This window comes from Xiphophorus hellerii, chromosome 19, assembly GCF_003331165.1.
Source record: "Xiphophorus hellerii strain 12219 chromosome 19, Xiphophorus_hellerii-4.1, whole genome shotgun sequence".
Lineage (NCBI taxonomy): Eukaryota > Metazoa > Chordata > Actinopteri > Cyprinodontiformes > Poeciliidae > Xiphophorus > Xiphophorus hellerii.
Window position 1 is genome coordinate 3,431,281 of NC_045690.1, and position 8,279 is coordinate 3,439,559.

Here is an 8,279-nt window from a genome sequence, read left to right on the forward strand (position 1 = left end):
AGCTAGGTCAGCCTCGTTTGGAGTCTGGAGGTCTACCAACAGCTGTGCACTTAAATGTGGAGTCTGCTTCAGCACAATCTGCTTCACATGTACCAGTGGCGTACCTGACAAGCATCCCAAAGCTTCAACTGGGGATTCACAAATGTGCCTGACAGCTACCGTCAGCATCTTTCATCTAACATCGTTAAATAAACACAACAGCTAGACTCTTCAAACCAGGACTGGATTATTCTCTACTAATATCAGAATATTTAAAACCAAGTTTTGTTGGAATTTGTGGAACTTCAATAAAGAGCGATTTCAGACCGTTTTTGGATCTGGATCACACTAGAACTGCTCTAATTCCCAAACTACAACAGCTAGACTCTTTAAACCAGGACTGGATTATTCTCAACTAACAGCAGAATAGCTAAATCCAAGTGTGTGATTTATGAAACCTTTATTGTTTATTTGTGAAACTTTAAAAAAGGCGCCTACAGCCCTTTTTTAGCATCTGTATCACATAAGAACTGAACTCTGAAATGTCCATTATTTTTCATATTATATCCAATTTTAACTTTTTGTTTCCTCTCATTAAAGATGCTGAAGGCAGAGAAAAATGATGTAAAATGGCCCTCAATAATTCCTTAATATTGATTTAAAAAGTACTACTTCCACTGGCAGATTGCTTCATTTATAATATGGGAAACACGTCTTGTTAAAGTGAAATAAGCTTCCAGTGGAACTGCTTTTTCTTTAATTTTAATGAATTATTGATTTAAAACAAACTCCTATATCTTGCTGAAAAATTATTTGTAGGTTAGTTTTATCTTCTAGGATATTTGCGCTAGAAAGAGCAGAATTACTTGGTAATATTTTGTGTTTTTGCAGTGCTAAAGAAGCGCATTACAAATGGGAATGTTGTGTTTGTGGGTCTATAATTGCACATTCAGTCATACAGTACTCTAAAAAAGAAGCAATAAATACTTCATATAAAAATAGTACAGCAAAATATTGTGATAAAACTGCTATCCTGACTCTTAGCATTTAAATGTAGACTGTCCCGGCGGCCATGCTGTGTGTTTCAATGAGCAGAGAAGTGGAGGCAGTGAAGTTGTGGGAGGAGCCGTGAGGGTGGAGGGGTTTGGCCACGTCAACCGGCCCCGGAGCCACTAACGGACGCGGACAAAAACCGCCGCAGCCTCGGCACAGAACACGGGGTGGACCCGGGCCAGGACCTAGCAGACCCGCCCACCGGCCAAGCCCACATCTCCCCTCTGCCTCACTGCGTCCACACAATGCTTCACATCATTACTGTAACCTTCAGACTGGGCTCGGTTTTACAGAGCGAGTGGAAAGTCGTAGTTTAGAGTTAGATTTTTTATCCACACAGACAGAAGAAACAAACATGAACTCACTCTTTCCAAAGTGTAACTTAGAGCGACCAGTCAACCAATTAACAGTCATATTTTTAGACTGGGAGGAAACCAGAGTATCCAGAGAAAACCAGCACATGCAAAGGCAGGACATACAAACTCCGTCAAAAAAGATCTCAAACCAGGATTCAAACCCTCAGCTTCTTGCTAAAAGACACTATAACTGTGTTTCCATAACAAATGTGTGCAAAACTTTGTGAATATTCCGCTAATGTTGATAAAACCCAATTGTTGGTGTTTCCATTAAGTAAGAAACATAATTAAAATCACATGTGAATAAGTCATTAACAACCTACAACTTCCTGTCGTCTTCTTCATGGTTTTTATGCCAGCAGTTCCTGTTAGTGATCATGTGACTTGTGATGTGACAAAAGTGAAGCAGTTTTGTGAAATAAACCAATTTCAATACAGCCAAACAAAACCACCTCATCCTAACGCCAAAACTTCTTATTGAAAAACTAGGTTTTTTTCTAAAATTGCCGTATTTCCAGTAAATATTTTGTCAACGGAGTCATATTTAGTGACTATCCGTTCCTGCTAAAATGATAGTATACAAAAAAAGACAACTGAAATAAAGTTCATTTTACACGTTGCTTTTATTTTGTTAATACTGGGATAAATTTTAAGGTGGAACTCCCCTGTAAAAGCATAACTATACTGAGGGGCGTGGCCAAGCGTAGCGGTTAGCGAAGGGCAGTAAGTGAGGTCAGGATGGGAGAAGCACTGTTGCTAAATTATAAACCTCATTATATTTAGTGACTTTTCAGAATTTTTATCAAAACAAATTCATGCTGGAGACAAATTTAGCAACTTTGTTTGTGTTGTTGGAGACAGAAAAAAACATGGTTTTATGCTAAATATTGCAGGACTAAAGAAATTTAAACAAAACTGTCAAAATTCTGAGAAACATCAAGAACCTTAAATAACCTTAAATAACCTGCGTAGACAGTTTATCAGAAGAACATTTAGATTTTGGGGTTAGTTAGACTTTTACTATCTATTGTTTTATATTTATTTCTATTTAAAGGTGACCTAAAGGCATGTTAGGGTAGGTCAATGGACTACACAAAACATGTACATAAGAATTTTAACACAAAATCATTCTTAGATGCTGAGATTTTATTCTGCTCAGTTCTGAATATTTTATTACATAATTATATAACCGTACATCTTTGAAAAGCAGAAGTAGAGCCTCCTGCACAACCAACAAGAACGCAGCAAATGGTTTCTGGATGGTAAGTCAACAACAAAACACTTTTCCAGCAGCCATTGTACAGCACATACAGCAGTAAAACCAGCTGACCAAACATGCTGGAGCTCATCTTGGGTTGCTAGGTGGGCGGCTGATTTGTGACTTTACATCCCAGAAGATTTTGAAACAGCTCCTTTACCAGAAACCAAAAAACAAAAATTTATTGCCCAGAAACATCTGGATGGTTTTATTTAGCCACAGTAGAAACCCAAATGGAAGTACAAAAACATGCAAAATGTAGATTTCACATAATAGATCCTCTTTTAAAACACATCAAAATTTGCCACCCTCAATTCTTCAGATGCTGCGTTCAAATACAATGAGAGAATAAAAAATAGGACACATGTTGACATGTTGCAGAACCCATTTCTCTGCTCTGCGGCCGAGCCGGGTCTGATGGGATCTGCTGTTTTCTGCTTCGCCAATCAGCTCTCCAGCTAAAAATGTATTGAGAGAAAAGTGGGCTTCTGTGTACAACTGGGGGCTTTCTGAGCGCGAACCATCCAAATCGGATGATCGTATCATCAAACCCTTGCCACCATGTTGGGGATTGTGCTACTTTTTGAAGAGCTGTGTCCTATTTGTGCTTCACACTGCGGCTCTGCTCACTGGAACAGCAGCACATCCACGAGAGGAGAGGCGGGAAATGTATACTAAATGCACAGAGTAAAGCTCTATTTTATTCCCTTGAGACAAATACATAACAGGAAATGAGCTAAGTGTTGCTGATAACTGGAAACTGTGGTCTGACTCATTTTGACTTGACTGGAAGCCCAGTTAGAAACTGAAGGTTGGTACAGGAAGCTCACGTTAGGCAGTTAGTTTTAAATCTACACTTTAGGTATAACAACACCAGTGCAGAGTGTATTTTAAACAATAATATACGTCACACATGCAAGACTAACATTAGTGTCAGCCATAAAGGTTTGTTATAGAAAATCATGTCCCAGGCTACGTCACCACTACAGGCCTCAAATCTCTATTCAGATTGATTGATTGATTGATTTATTGATTGATTTCGTGGTCGTTCACACTTCCAAATATATCCGGTTCACGTGATCTTCTGTGTGAACTGCAAACGACCTGAAAGTGTCCCGCATGCGCAGTAGAGAGCGTGCTCAGTGTTTTGCCAGCTGCCAAAGAAGAAGAAGAAGAAGAGGGAGAAGAAGAAGAGCTCAGTGTTTGCGGAAGTAAACGTGGATGCTAATGGTGGAGCATATCTTACGATTTTGAAGTTGTCTTCCGACCGGAGGCATCAAATTAACAACTTAATCCTCATTATCGTCCGCCATGGATGTTGTTTTTCTGTCAGGACGGAGAATAATGACGTTTGTCGCGTATCAATGACGTTCGCCATACAGCTTCATGCCACATTTGAAAATATTAGATATGTATGGATTTATTTATAACCACATATCCAGTGTGATCGTAGCCTTGATTAACAATGAAAATAGTAATAATTATAAAGCTCATGCGGCTCAGATGAATGGATCTGTGTTAGAAAATCTCTCTCTATTTGCATGCTTGGTGGCGTTGCCGTGGTGACAAAAATCCTCTTTGGTCAGGCAAGTGTGAATAGCAGACATTTGGACTGTGGGGTGATGCTCTGTGGATTGTGAAAAGCTGCAGGACGAGCACAAGTCATCTGAAATTTTATCATCTTGTCAACAATGTTTGATGAATGAAAGTGAAGCCTGGAGACGATCCTGAGGGACGTCACACCTCTGAGCGTCTACTGCAGCAAAAACTAACTGCTGGGAATCACAGAGCAAAGACCCTTTCCAGCGTATTCAGAACAAGGAAGTATGAAATAAATTTCATGTAAGCATTAGATATAAATTGATATGCGAGGGGTGTTATTTGTAAAGTTGCACTGTAAAAAATTAACATTAATAATTTGAGTTATTTAGAATTAGAGGAAATTGGGGTTTCACCATTTATTTAATCGCTTACATATATCACAATTTCAGAGTAAACATTTAGTTAGCAAACTAAATATTTAGCTCTAATCTAAATGTAGTTGGCAATGCCAATTATTTAATTCATAAGCTAAATAATTAACAAACTAAATATTTAATTAGTAAAACTGAATGTTTAGTTAGCAAGCTAAATATTTAGTTTGAAATTAAATATTTAGCAGACAAGACAAATATTAAGCTTTAAACTAAACATGTAGTTGGCCATGCTAATTATTGGGTTAGCCAGCTAAATAGTTAATGTGCCAAACATTTAGTTAGTAGAACTAAATGTTTAATTAGAAAACTAAATATTTAGCTTCAAACTAAATATTTACAATGTAAGTTTAATGCAAAAATTTACAAAATGTTTAGATTTCTAACTAAATCTGAATCACTTGATTGAATAGAACATATCAAACTAGAACTTTTATAAATCTATTTTTTATGGATTGACTTTTATAGTTTTCATTGTGTTTTGGTTACTGTTCATTTTATTGTTTGGTGAGATTGTAAAGTAGGTGGGTCAGCTTTAGTGCTTTTTAAATGTAACTGAGAATAAAAGTGAACACAAAATAAGAGTGAAGTAAACAAAAAAAACAAGGTAATAATTAATCATTTATCATATTATCTGTTTTCTGTTCTTCTGTACTTTGTCATCAAATTAGCTTTCCATCACACAGCAGGGGAGCGATTAGCAAATTAGGACCAGCTGTGAGGAGAAGAGCTGAGGGCAAATCTAAACAAAACTAACAAGGAAATGCAACAGCAATGAGCTCAAACAGTGTTTAGTTTCCAAAGAAACCAAACACAAATTCACCAAATTCATTAGAGCTGAGATCAAACTGCACAAAAATCCATGAAACCTACCAGGATCTCTCATTAAGGTCAGGATAAAGTGATAATAATCCTCCATTCTGGACAATCAGAGTTTTTATGGATATGCTAAAAGCTGCTGTTCCACAAGCTGGGACTTGAAACCGACTTTGACCTTTCCATCATGTTTGATTATGATTTATGGGTAATTTAGTGTGTTTGCATGCTTGTTTTATGTTCTAACTTTTTAAAAAGCACTTGGTACTACATTAGCTCTCATGCTCTATTCCTGAAGTTTGACTGAATAAAAACACAATGCAGTAAAAAAGCTGCTCCAGTACAACATCCACTGGAAGCCAGAAAAATAAAAAACACAACTTGAAAAAAGTCTCAACAGAAACACAAAAGGATAACCAAGCAGATAATTAACCAAAGAGGAAAACACAAGAACATGGCACTCTATGAAAATATATGTTTTAATTTTATTAGGGCTCAAACACTTAATCAGATTAATCAATTACTGAAATAATCATCAGCTGATTTAGTAATTAACTGAAGTATATAAACCCAAAAATGCCATTTGTTAAAAGAACAGTCATAGTAGTAATTAAGCCAAAACTGTACAAAACAATATACATTTTGAATTTAAATTTTTTTTAAAAACTTACCTTCTTTGTCTGTAAATATGTTCTATTTTCTCTTTTTACTATTAATCACATTTTTCTATCCAGTTATTAATCAATTAATCCAAGAATTAGCAGCACATTTCTATGCATTTCTGCAATAATCTTTTTATTTTAATTTGTTTATTTGCATTTTTATTTATGTATTTCTGATATTGTGTGGAAAAATGAACATTTTGCACAATGTGACCATTTTTTAAAATCAATTTATTAATTGATTAATCATAATAATAATTAATATCTAAAATAATCATTAGACTTTATAAATCAGGAAAAAAGATAATTGTTAATTATACAAAAAAAGTATTTAGAAATTGAGAGCTGCATGGCTGGCAGGTATTTTCAGGAACCATATAATGAAAAAAGCTCATTCCTAACAAAGTTTTTATCAGATACTTTTGCATTTTGGCAAGAAAATTTATTTTTATTTTTATTTGTTTCTTTGCATTTTATTAATGTATTTCTAAACTTGTGCAAAAAAAGATAAATGTGCAGAATGTGCTAATTTGTATCCGATTAATCGATTAATCTCCTTAATAATCGACAACTAAAATAATCGTTAGACTATAAATCAGGAAAAGAGATAATTCTTAGTAATTATACCAAAAATATATTTAGAAATTCCGAGTTGCACGGCTGCGACATACTTTCAGGAACCATATCATGAAAAGAGCAAATACGTAATTTGGCTTGAAATGTCTCTGCTGATTCCTAACGAAGGTCCAGAGATCAATATGATAATAGTTTATCACAGAAAGGATTATTATCAAAGCAATGGTGTGTAAAGAGCTTTTAGTCCCTTAAAGGAGAACCAGACAGAAAAGAGGAGAGAGGACTGAGTGTTGTGTGGGAAGAATGTTTACACTTCACAAGTACAATGCCATCTGTCCGTCTGTGTTAGCGCATGTGTCAGACTGCATCACACGCAGCCTTTAGCACTTTGGAAAAACACAGTGAGATGTTGCTCATCAGTTACATGATTAGCTCTTGGGTTTGTGTTAATGGAGCAGAGGACGCAGCGCAGAGTGCTGGCCGGTTACGACTAAGTGAGTTATTCCATCTGAAGGAGAAACAGCTGATCTGTCCTCTGTAGCTGCTGTTTCTAAGAGCTCTGATTGCATTTCTCCACAGAGAAGCGTGTGTATAAACAGATTGATGCGGATTATAGAAGAACGCAGCGGGAGGCGTGTCAGTGAATCTGCGTGTAACATGATTTAAACATAACCATAGCATGACAGCTGCTCATCTGTTCGGTAGCTGCAATTTTCACACAAAATGATTTAATAATGTGATCCTTGCTTCACTTCTTACATTCAGTAAGATCATTTTATGACTTTCTGCTGGCAGAAGTATTCATACTATCCTAACTTGGATGTATTTTGTCACGTTGCGATGGATGTTATGATGTATTTTGTGATTGTTGTGACCTAAAATTACTGATTTTGCAGCAACCTTTTGAAAAAGTTGCACATTTTTCAAGCTTTATTTGTTCCATAACATGGTCCTGCAAAAAAGTTGAAATTGCTGCACATAAGATTGTAACATCAGACTGTTTTATTTTCTTTTATAGTTCCATCTTCCATGCTACGTTTGCTTTGCTTCTGCACACTTAAACCAATTTAATATATCAAAACATTCAGCTTCTTCTATAGAGTTCTGCTATATTGTTTTGTAATTTAAAAAAATATATTTTAACTTTTCTGCAAATTTCAGCTCCATTGAAATACATTAAACTTCTTCAGTATCCCTCAAAATTCAACAGAAAGTTTGTGCTCTTTGACAGCTTACTACTTCAACGTTTAAACAAATCCCAAGACATTTAGCCATCTTCAAATGATTCAGCGTTTTGATATTTCTTACAGTTTTTCTAAAATTGCCCTTTAACTTCCATGCAGATTTTTGTCCGTTTTTAGTTTTTCCAATGAGGGAGTTCTTCCACTTCCAAAACGCTTTTTCAAACTTCACTGATTCTTCACAAACAAATTGCTGCTGTTCGCACATATTTCACTTTAAGGACATAGTTTCTGCATCAAAACATAGCCACAGGCATCTGCTTTGAGGAAATAGAAACATAATTTCCGTATGTCTCACAGTTTTCTTTAAAACACTTCCAAAGTGCAGGATTGTCACCTCTTCCTCCACTGGGCTCCATGTAAAA